This window comes from Camellia sinensis, chromosome 3 (genome assembly GCF_055761805.1).
Source record: "Camellia sinensis isolate YWXY chromosome 3, ASM5576180v1, whole genome shotgun sequence".
NCBI classification, from domain to species: domain Eukaryota; kingdom Viridiplantae; phylum Streptophyta; class Magnoliopsida; order Ericales; family Theaceae; genus Camellia; species Camellia sinensis.
Window position 1 is genome coordinate 68217177 of NC_138963.1, and position 12513 is coordinate 68229689.

The following is a 12513-nucleotide window of genomic DNA, read 5'->3' on the forward strand; positions in this document are numbered from 1 at the left end:
CCGTGGCCTGTTGTTTGGCGAACTCTGCCTGTCGGACAGCGTCTTGCTGCATAGTTTTCATGCTCTCTTGGAGCTGGCGCACCGTCTCCTCTAAGCTTGCCATACTACTCTGCGCTGATTGAATTACCGGTATATATTCCCTTTCTGTGGTGAAAACTGAGGCCTCGGCCTGACTATCCACTACTAGGGTTGACCACTGCTCTGGCAATCTCTGCTCGGATACACTGCGTCTTCTCGACCTTCGTCTAATAACCGGGGGTAGAGAATAAAACACTGGTTGTCCGTCGACCAGATCCTCAAATCGATTAAGTCAGCGACCTCTAGTCCAGAGTGCTCGAGGAATATCTGCTGGGTCGGAAGCAATTGTGCTAAACTACCTAGCAAAAAGATAAATAAAGAAATAATAAGGAAATAAATAACCAGACAAACGGACAGCATAACAGCGTAAAATAAACACACAACACACAATTGGGCATCACAACACACGGTTGATAAGCTGAATACACTGTTCCTTAATAATGATCATTGTCCCCGAATCACTGCCCCAAAAACTGAATCTGATACTCGCAGATAACTGATTCCCGAAATATTGAACTGGTGCCCGCAGGCCTGATACCCAAATTCGTAAGCTGATACATGCATTCCTGTAGAGGCCAACTCTAAAGCACATAACAGATAAGTGAGAGCCAAAACACCCCTATGCTGGGGTAGGGTTTCCCTGTCCTATTTTGTCAGAAGCTAGGGTTTCACTACACACGCAGTGGTTTCAAACAACCTATAATCGAGTAAGCAACCGGTCCTAGTTTGGAATGGTCACTATGGATTCCGAATATGCACTAGGTCGAATGGTCAAAAAGGATGCCCTAGTAAAAACCGGGGTTTGTGTTCCCATATTGGCAGAGCCCGTAACCAGTCAACCTTATGGCACGCAGCCTCAGGCTAACCGCTCAGGAATAGCAGATGGAAAACACTGTGTCCTAGGCGCACCAATGCACATGCAATGCAAAGAAACACATAAGTGTAATTAAAACAAGATATCACGAGTTCGAGTCAAGTTCTCTAAATCTCCAGCAGAGCCACCAGAAACTATAGACGTCCCCGAACGTCCCGGGAAGGAAATCCCGATTTGTTGTATGGGCTCACTACAGTTCAGGACTTAACGTCACGGTCCTGTATCTAATCTCGCCAAGTGCAATGCAAAACCGATGAATCATCAAAGAGTCCAAATCCGGTAAATCCTTTTTGAAAACATATTTTTTTTGAAAGAAGTGCCAAACATAGACTGCTTTGCCAGATATAGAGTCGCCACCTAAATATTTTATTTTTGGGAAATTTAGGAAATCCTGACTCGTGCCTAAGGCCACATGTCCGTCATCACCAAAGTTACCTCGGCTCGGGAACTTGGGTACGATTGGGAAAGGTCACTTCGTGAGCACCCCCGCTCATGATATCTAGTTTTGAAAACATTATGCGTTCTTATTCCGGTTATTAGCCTAGATTTACTATGTGATGCGCACAGCATATAAGTATAGACTGGATCACCTGAATTGGAACAAAATATTTCATGTTTGTTTTTTAAAGCAGTTTGCTACTCGCAAGTAGGCTAAAAATGCAGATTTTGCCACCCTTGGGTGGGCTTAGAAAAGATGGTTTTGCCACTATCTAGTGGACTTAAAACTCACAGTCAATGCATTGTTCCAATTTAGATAACCCGATCTTCACCCACAGGCATTCAGGCAGTTATAACACATAAGCACGTAGCCTCATGGTAAGCATGCTATCATGGAAGACATTCACACGCATGCAAGGATGCTAAAGCATAAAAGCTTACCTAGTACTCCAAGCCAAAATAGAAACTAGTTAGTAATCAAATGTATAATCCTAGTTCATGTTAGCAATGGCTAATGCAACACATACAGAATGCAATTAGGACAGGCTCGACTAGCCTAAAGATAGCATATGAAATGCAACAAATAACATGTATTCAACTTGGAATTGAAATACCATGCAGTTAGTATGATGCGTCAAGCCCGGTGCATGCAATACAGACAAATGGATGCACGCATGCATAACATAAGGTATGCTAATTTAAATATGCCCTAATACTAACCATTGAAAGCAAGTAAGTAAAAGGGAGAGAGAAGTAGGGGTTGGGAGACATACACACACTCACACACACTTATTACACAATTGCCCTCGCTCGGAGGGTCCGAAAGCATAATACAGATCGAATAACGAACCAACTATCCTAGCTAATTAATTATTACAAAACTTCTAATTAATTAACAAATTAATTACAAAAACAGCCTAAATATGAAACTAAAAGAGACCGCCGCAGCTCTGCCTCGGAATGCGTGGCTGATGCATGCTCGATTTGCCTTGCCCGGAAGCCCGCTGCCATGCCATTGTTGCCTCTGTTTGCACTGTCCTATACCCCTGAGGACTGTGAAAACCCTGGAGATGCCTCTAAATTGCTCCCTGAGCATTGTGAGATGCCACCGACCAAGGCATAAGATCACCGGCCATTGATAAATGGTCATCGACCAATTGTTGAGCCATCGGCTAATTATTTTTGGTCGGTCGGCACTGTAGGTAGCCGGTCGGCCAAATCTTCCTACAGAATCCTGTTTTGACAGCAGCAGAGGATAGACAAGGCATGGCATGGAATTTTCAAGCAAATGTGTGCATGTCCACTCTCCCTACATGTTATGGACTCAAGGGGGTGTGGACCTCGGTACTCGGGCCACCAATCACGCATTTTGATGCATGATGGCCAAAAGTACCAAGCTTGCAAGTCAATGTAAATGAATGCAACAAAAACACATGAGTGCTACATGCCCTATCATGTTGAGATCAAAGGCATCGGCGACCAAGGATTGAGACGTGTTTCATTACTTTGAGTACGAACACATTTCATTCATCATGCTTGGTTTGACACCCCAAACCAAGCAAAATGTAATGCATATATGCAACGTGGCTCAAGTATTACATGATGCTAAGGTACAAAACATGCCAAATGCAATGTAACCAATCCTACAAGTGTGCAATGTGCCAAGCATGTAATGCTAAAATGCAACCTAGATAGGTAACTAGGCAAAGTGATAAGCATGTAACAATGCACTAACTACAAGGATGCGACAATCATACAATGTAATGAGCATGCTACAAGATGCAAATGCATGATCCATGGATCTACACTAAGATGGAGGAACCTCAGCCACACCCCAAAACAGTGGCCAAAAGTACTAAAATGATGATGCCAATCATGCAAAATAAACATGCAAACCAATGAGCCTAGGGCTAAGGTATGAAAGGTAAGTTTCAAGAGCACTCACATGATGACAAACATGGATGCTTGACTAACATATTAAGCTCTAAAAATGTATAGAGGATGATGCCAAATCAACCATGTCATGCAAGTAAGGCATGCAACCATGACCAAAACTTGAAGCCAACAAAGGAGTCCAAACCATAGCTATGTCAACCAAACCCCAAAGGACCAAAATGACTTAAAGTAGTCATAAGGCACTCCAAAACAAGACTAAAGCATGCATAGATCATGGTCAAGACATGCTAAGAAATGGATACAAAACAAAGGGGGATTTAGGGCCACAAAGAGGGCACTCTATTACAACCACCCCAACCACACGTGGCATGGACTAACCAATGCAAAATCAGAGTTTTAACATGCAAAATAAGCCCCAAAAACCCACTGATATGGCTACCCAAAGACTAAACATGGTATCATACACAATGACCAACTCTTGAGGCACAAAACTACAACACTTTCAAGCATTGAAAGAGAGCCAAATGCAAGTGCACAAGCATGGATTATGGACTGAAATATGGTCTCCAATGATGCCAAATCATGAGAATAAGCTAAGTAAAGCATGCTAATGACCCACACACTCAAGGCTCACAAACCAAAATACAAAGGGGCTATACCAAACATGGCAAACATGATCAAATCAATACTCAACAGACCTCAAGCATGATGAAATATGACCAAAAGCTTCACAAAGCTAGGCAAAAACATACAAGCATGATGGTCTAATGGCAAGATGCATTTCTAGGCAAAATAGAGGAATACAAGGCAACTATATTATGCATGCAAGGGGGCATTAATCCGACCAAAAATAGAGGTATATTATGACGAAATATCACCCAAAAACCTCTGAAATGGAGCCAAAAACAACTAAGCATGCATGTTATCCTTATGAGCCAAAAACATGAACAAATAAGACACAAAGGGAGAGGGGTGTCCCTCCCCTATGCAAGACCTCAAAACCTCTTCTACACCACTAAAAATCCTCTGGATTTCAGTGGTGAGAAGGCCAATGCACAAAGATTCCCAAAGCTCAACAAAGAAAGCCCAAAAAGGGCCAAACAAGGCCTAAGAGGGGGAGGTCGACCCCCAACACCAAAACGACCTTAATGAAGTATCTTAAACACAAAAAAATAGAACTTTTATATGTTATACACAAATCTCAAAACAACATGCAAAGGGGGTTAAAATCTAGTGCAAGAATGGGGAATATAAAGCAATAGTGTTACCCTTGGAGAACACTTCAAGAACAGCAAGTCCAGCCCCCTTCTTCTGATCAAAACCAGCTCAAAACTCCAAGAACAAACTCTCAAGCCCTCAATAACCCAAGTATGGTGTAATACTAGGTGCCTTAGTGCAAAACTAAGAACAAAACACCCTTTTAAGCCCCCTAACACACACAAATGAAGAGAGAGAGGGAGATATAGAGAGAGAGTAATGTATATATGCTACATAACTCTGATTTTGCTGAACCTCCTCAAAGGAGGAGGAAGGCCTCCTTATATAGACAAGGCAAAGGCCTAAGCTTCCAAGAGAAGCTAAACAAAAAGGGTCAAGGCTTCTTAAAGAAGCTAAGGCAAAGGGGCCAAGGCTTCCAAGAGAAGCTAAACAAAAGGGTGCAAAGGGTGCAAATTCCTCCATACACGTGTATGAAGGACAAGTCCGTGCACTCCAGCTGGCACAGCTAGCATGCATAATGCCTGAAAAAGGCAAAAAGTAGGTACCGGCCAAAAAAAGAGACAACCGGCCAAATACATGGTCGGCCGACCACACAAAATACCGATATACCTCAGATAAGTGCCGACCGACCAAACATTAGGTCGGTAAAAAAAAAGGCAAGGCCGGTGGCTTCATGCCACGGCCGGGGGGCTTCAGGGATGGCTAACAAGCCTCTTCCCACCCTCAGAAGCACAAAACACAAGTCCTTGGTGCAAAACCAAGCACAGAATAGTCAAGTTAAAATATCTTGAGGCAAGGCGCGCAGCCGAGGCTTCCGAGAACTCAAAACGAACACGAACATGGATGATCACCGAGCGTTCGAACGGTGACGTCCAAGTCTTGAGGACGGTCAAAAATGGGGTGTCTACACCCACCTTCGAAGATTTCCAAGCTTTGATGGAATCCGAACGTGACGTAAAAATCTCGCCTCAGCTTCGTTTTGGCCACGCTCAAGCCTTAGGACGAATGTGTGGGCTCACTGTGCACCGGTCATTGATTTGTGACGAAATACTGGACGTTCCGAGTTTAATTCGTCATTTTTCCGATGCTGGTGACCGCGGTGATCATCACTGGCAAGGTTTTCGGCGTCATGCCCTTTGTTTGTGCATGCTATCTCACTTTTTGCTTGCCCCAGGCTTCAGCAGGTCTAGCATTCGTCTGATCGAAGTTGCCCAAGGCTTGAGAAAAGGAAAGAGCTGCATTGCCATGACATTGGCCGAGACGTTGATGGGCTTGGATGCTTTCCATCGCCGAGAAACGACCAGATTTGCGGGGAGTCCACTATTGCTGCAGGTAATGTTCCCACCCTTCCTCACATATATGTTGCTCACATCACTCGGCCCTCAGGCTCGATTTTTCTCTCAAAACCCTTTCTCACTTTTCTCTCAACATACACCTCTCTATTCTTTAATCTCTCCTTCTTATCCCTCTCCAGGTGTGGTTGATGGACAAATTACAAGTTGTGGACTCTTGCCCAGCATACTTTGCTTGCGGCTACTTCTTCCGACGACGTCTAGTCGATGCCCTTGATAAGGGATGATGGTTTGACTGAATATGCAATTTGTCCGCAGACCGCATTGCTTAGCGCTATCCTTGGCTCAATCTACCGGCAATGAGCTATAGCATGTCCCGGCAGCCTGGGATTCAGTTGATTGGCCTGACACACTGCGTGTTCTACTATCCTTTCCGGTTCCAGTACCAGTTCAGCCATGATCAGATCTGACCGGCAAAGGGGATAGAGTATCCAGCTGCATTTTCGGTCCAAGGCGCATAGCTAGCTCGGTATGCCACAGCATGGAGGACGAGAAAGCTTCTGGCCCCCGCTCCCATTTTCAGTTGCACTTTGTCTGATGAGCGCATAGATTGGCTCAATGAAGAGGCGCAGATTGGGCCCAGCTTGGCATTAGAAGCTTCGACCAGCTCTAGGAGGGGACGCAGGAACACCTGATTATGCCCCGGATTTATTTGCCTTAATCAGAGCTTTCAAGTTTTCTTTATAAATGTAATGAAAAGAAACTTCAATTTGTATGCAAGAGCAGGAGAACTCTGTATTGAAATCAATAAAATTGAAAGTTGTGGGTACTGAAAATTTTCTGTTTGGTCCAAAAATGGTCTAAGTTGTAAAAAAATTAATTTGAACAAAATCAACTTTTATTAAAACTTTTCAAAACCATTTTCGATATGGATCAAAACTGGACACGCCTGAGATCTGTCACTGAGATGCACAACCCCGGATCCCAACAACTGAAAAGTTGCCCCTAGTCTGAATAGCACTGCACCGGAGATCACAACCGAAGCTCCCGAATGCTGAATAGACAAAGATGACCGAGATGATCAAATGGACAAAGTTGATAGGGGAAAAGTTTATGGCTGGACTTCAAGAGGAAGTTGCCTACGTATCCCAAAGATGGGAATCAAGCCTTACGTAGTTCGGCTAAGGTTCACTCGTGTATTAACCCTCACCTTTTACGCTCTAACTTTTGCCAAGGCCGCCCTTTGCGGGTTTTCAACCTTGCAAGCTCAGTTTTTATAATTTCAAATTTTCTGTGCTCTGACTTTTGACTAGGTCGCCCTTTCGGGTTTTCGGCCTAGCGAGCCTCTCAGGGGTAATATTTCTTCAGCTTGTCCATGTTGATCGGCTGTGAGAACTCTAGGCTATCTAGGTCCATCAGAACGACGGCTTCACCCGACCAAATAGACTTGATGATGTAGGGACCGGTCCAATTGGGTCTGAACTTGCCCCTAGGGTCATGGATGGGAGCTCGGTTGTCTTTGAGCACCAAATCTCCTTCTTTCAAATTCCAGGACTTAACCTTCTTGTTGAAAGCCCTGGCAATTCTGCGCTGATAACCTTGAATATGGTACAGTGCTTTCAGTCTTCTTCATCAAAGAGCATGAGTTCTTCAAATCTGCTCTACTGCCAATCTGCTTCAGCTATCTGGCACTCAGCCAGCACTCTCAATGACGGAACCTCAATTTCAATAGGTAGAACGGCCTCCATCCCATAAACCAATGAATACGAAGTCGCTCCAGTAGAAGTTCTAATCGAAGTCCGATAGCCCCATATAGCAAATGGCAGCTTATCTGGCCAGTCCCGGTAGGTTTCCACCATCTTCTGCAAAATGTGTTTGATGTTCTTGTTGGTGGCCTCGACTGCTCTATTGGTATGCGGCCGATATGTGGATGACTTATGAAAAGCCACGTTGTATTTCTCCATCAAGTCAATCACTTCCTTCTTGAAGTGGGGACCATTATCTGAGATAATTTTGTTCGGGACCCCATAGCGACAGATGATGTTGTTCCTGATAAACTTTGCAACGTGCGATGCCTTCAACACCGCATAAGATTGGGCCTCAACCCACTTTGTGAAATAGTCTATCGCGACCAGAATGAACTCATGCCCATTGGACCCCTTCGGAGTGACAGTCCCGATCACATCGATTCCCCAAACTGAAAATGGCCATGGCGAAGTCATATTGTACAGCTTCGACGGCGGGATGTTCATGCGGTTTGCATGGATCTGACATTTGTAACGTCGCCGAACAAAGCCGATACAATCCTCCTCTATGGTGGACTAGTAATAACCCTGTCTAAGGATCTTTCGGGGTAGCATCACCTCGTTCACGTGCGCTCCTCACTCTTCTCCATGGATGGCCTCCATGAGGCGCTTCGACTCTTCAACCTCAACACACAGCTTATCCATTCCCATATGACCTCTCTTATACAGTTTTCCTCCGCAGATGATGAATTGAGCAGCCATTCTTCAGATTGCCCTCTTGTCTTTGGCATTTGCCCCTGGTGGGTATGCTTCTTTCTCTAAGAAATTCCAGACATCGTAATACCAGGGGTTCTCATCTTGAACCTCTTTTATGGCAGCAATTGACTCGTAGGCCGGTGCAAACTTCTGGTCAATGATAATCGGACGCATCCGGACTCCGAAAGGGATGTCTATCATGGAAGATAGAGTTGCCAGTGAATCTGCGAACCTGTTGTTTTCTCTTAGTAGATGAGCGAAGTTCAGCATCTCAAACCGAGGAATCAGCAAGTCCAAGGTCTAGTGATACATTCTCATTTTTTCTTCTTTGACTTTTCAATCTCCCTTAGCTTGGGATACAACAAGGTTCGAGTCCCCGATGACGTCCAACCGTTTTGCCTCTAGTTCTAGGGCTACTTCTAAACCAGCAATGCATGCTTCATACTCTGCTTCGTTGTTCGAGACTTTGAACCGGAGCTTAAATGCTAGAGGAATACAGGAATTGTCAGGTGCTATCAGCAACACCCCTATCCCATACCCGTACTGGTTTGACGCTCCGTCAAAATACATCGTCCAAAACTCATCTTCGATATGCAAAATAGCCTCGTCTGGGAATAAGTACTCAACTGCTTCATCCCCCTCAACTGGGTGATCAGCTAGGAACTCCGCTACCGCTCTCCCCTTTACTGACTTGCGAGTCACATACTTCAGATCGAATTCGGAAAACAGAAGCAACCAACGAGCTAGCCTACCCGTAAGTGCTGGTTTCTCGAAGAGATATTTAATGGGATCTAATCTTGAAACCAACATTACCGAGTGAGCTAACAAGTAGTGCCGCAGCTTCCTGGTAGCCCATACCAAGGCTAAGCAAGCCTTATCGAGTGGAGTGTAGCGTGTCTTGTAATCCAACATCTTCTTGCTTAGATAGTAGATAGCTTTCTCCACTTTATCCTCTGATTCCTGCGCAAGCATGCAGCCCATCGTAGTTTCAGTCACTGAAAGGTACAAAATCAACGGTTTTCCCAGCTCAGGCGGTGACAACACGGGTGGGTTTTGTAAGTATTCCCTAATCTGTTCAAAAGCAGCTTGGCATCGGCCGTCCCATTGGAACTTCTTTCCTTTCTTTAGGAGACCAAAAAGTGGTTTACAAGTTAAGGTTAATTTTGAGATAAACTGTCTTATGAATTGCACTTTACCCAGAAAGCCTCTCATCTCCTTTTCAGTCCTTGGTGGTGGCATTTCTAAAATGGCCTTGATTTTGGAAGGGTCGACCTCAATACCTCTCTGTGTAATCAAGAACCCCAACATTTTCCCTGCTGTAACACCAAACGTACACTTCTGAGCATTCAGCCGCAACCGAAATCCTCTGATCCTTTGAAAAAACTTTTGCAAGGCGGTGTAGTGGCCCTCTCTTTCTTTGGACTTGACAATCATGTTGTCCACATACACCTCAACCTCTTTATGGGTCATGTCATGCAATACCGTGGTTGCGGCCAGTTGATATGTAGTTCCAGCGTTCTTCAACCCAAATGGCATCACCCTATAGTAGTAAGTCCCCCACAGAGTGGTGAAAGCAGTCTTCTCTCAGTCTTCGGGTGCCATCACAATCTGGTTGTAGCCCGAGAAGCCATCCATGAACAAAAGCAAAGCATGTCCCACTGTGAAGTCCACTAACTCATTGATATGTGGTAAAGGAAAGTCATCCTTCAGACTGGCTCTGTTCAAATCCCTGAAATCCACGCATACCCGAATCTTGCCATCCTTCTTCGGCACCGGAACGATGTTGGCCAACCAAGTTGGGTACTCAGATACCAGCAAGAACCCTGCGTCAATTTGCTTGGTGACCTCTTCTTTAATTTTGAGAGCCCAGTCCGGGCGGATCCTTCTGAGTTTCTGTTTAATGAGTCGGGCCTCTGGGTCAAGAGGGATCCGGTGCTGTACAATCTCAAGATCAATTCCAGGCATGTCTGCGTAGGACCACGCGAAAACATCTTTGAAATCTTTTAATAAAGCGACTAAGCGCTCACGCTCCTCCGAAGACAACGTTGACCCGATCTGGACCAGTCGCGGGTCCTCCTCAGTACCCACATTAACTGTAGTGATTTCATCAACTAAGGGTTTAACAAATCTCTCATGCTCTTGATCAATTAGACATTGTAAAACCGGAGGAATTTCTTCCTCGTCGTTTTCATCAAAATTTTGAAAGTCCTGATTAATACAATAAATCAAAGACACAGAAAAGTACTCAGAAACCACAGCCAATCCATTTTCATTAAGCACATCCAAATCGTCTGATTCCTCTATTACAACAGACTCAAAAGAGAAAGAAAAAGACAACCTAGACAGGACTGTGGTATCCGGGTTATCACTCCCAGGATTACCGAACTCAGACTCAAACGAGCTGGAACCTGATTTCGACTCTACAAACTCGTTGGAATCAGATTCCGGTTCACTACCTGACCCGATGCTGCTTGACAAAAATCCCTCCTCCTGCTGCCAGATGAGAGAGGGTGCGATGGATGCATCCAAAATGCTTGACGGTGGGGCCGCAGCCGTTTCATTTCCAATCATGGATACCGATAAGTTATCCCCCAAGCACTTCTGTACGATCGGAGGATCTGAAAGTATACTAGCCATTTCTACCCCCATTTCAGTTTCGGTGTTTTCAGAATCCACTTTCTCATTCTGCTCAATCTCAGCTGATGGGTCTGTCTGCTCTCCGGCAACTTCATTCCCAGATAACTATAGGTCAAAGAAGATCTCAAACCCCGACAGGCGCCTCCTCTCAGCATTCAGCCATGGCTCTAGGAAGCCACAAAATGGAAAGTCCTCCCCCTCCCGGACGAAGCGTTCGTTTAGGGTACCCTGGATGGGTCGGTGCATCAACTCAAAAGGCTTCCCCGCCTGCTTCGCTCTGGCTCTCCCAGCCATCTCCTCACCTTTCCTCACCCAATCCTCTTTGGTGGACAAATAATCCAAGCCAAAGGTATATGGGTTGTACAGCACTTCGGCCGGTACTGCAATGCCCTTCTGGCCACTCTTCCCTAATCCCATCCCGGGGATGTGTTGGAGCTTGTTCATGAGGTACACTGATTGAGCGCTAACATACAACCCCTCATCAATAGCTAAGATGTTTTGTACGACTAGGGCCTCAACCAGAGTAAACCCTGATAGGAACACATCCTCCGTGCCGTGCTCGATTTCCAAAACTGGTGTAGACACTTCCGGCGGCAGATGGATTGACGAATTCTTGAAAACAATAGCTACCCCCTTCCCGTTGGGGTATTTCAACATCTGGTGCAAGGTGGAAGAGACTGCCTTTACCTGGTGCAGCCACGGCCGCCCCAAAAGTAGGTTAAAGGTTGCGGGAACGTCCAAGACATGAAGGTCAATCTCGTGTTGTCCTGGACCAACCTGAGTCTGAATTTTCGCAGTCCCCATCACCTCTCTGCTTGTGTTATCATATGCCCTTATCACCTGGGCTGTTGGCACAAAGTCTGCGGGCTTCAACCCAATCGCATATGCCGTCCTTGACGGGCACACGTTAATAGCGGATCCTGTGTCGACAAGAACCACCGGTATCCATTTGCTTCTACATTCCATAGAGATGTAAAGCGGTTTGTTATGACTCGCACCCTCAGGCGGCAGTTCCTTATCGAAAAAGGTCAACATCGGGGAAGCCCCTCCCGGAAAAACCAATCCCACTAGCTGTTTAGGCGTGGTGTCTATTGAGAGTTTGGCCTTGTCCATTGCCGATAAGACAGCCTGTCTATGAACACGTGAAGCCATAAGTAGTCCCAGATGGAGATGTCTGCTTGTATCTTTTTCAATTGTTTCAGCACGGCCTCATCTTCAAGTAGCTTCTCTTTCTGCTTCTCCTTCTGCTTCTCCACCTCCTTGTCTTTTCCGGACGCCTCTGGTTGATCTAGGTGCGGGGGCTTGAAATACCGCCCACTCCTAGTCATATGGTCAACTTCACCGATATACTAGGTATCATCCGGTTGATTGCTCTCCCAATCCTCATCTGTGTGGGCAAGACATAGATCATCGTCCTCTCACCACATTCCATCGGTAGTCGATAGACACCTGTCCGGTTCCGTTGTAACTATCCTTATACTCGCAGTACTTTCCGTCCAGGTGCTCGCAGCACGCTCTATCTTTGTGCACATAGCAGATTCAGTCCCCACAGGGGCCTTGGCTTTTCTGGCTCTCTTAG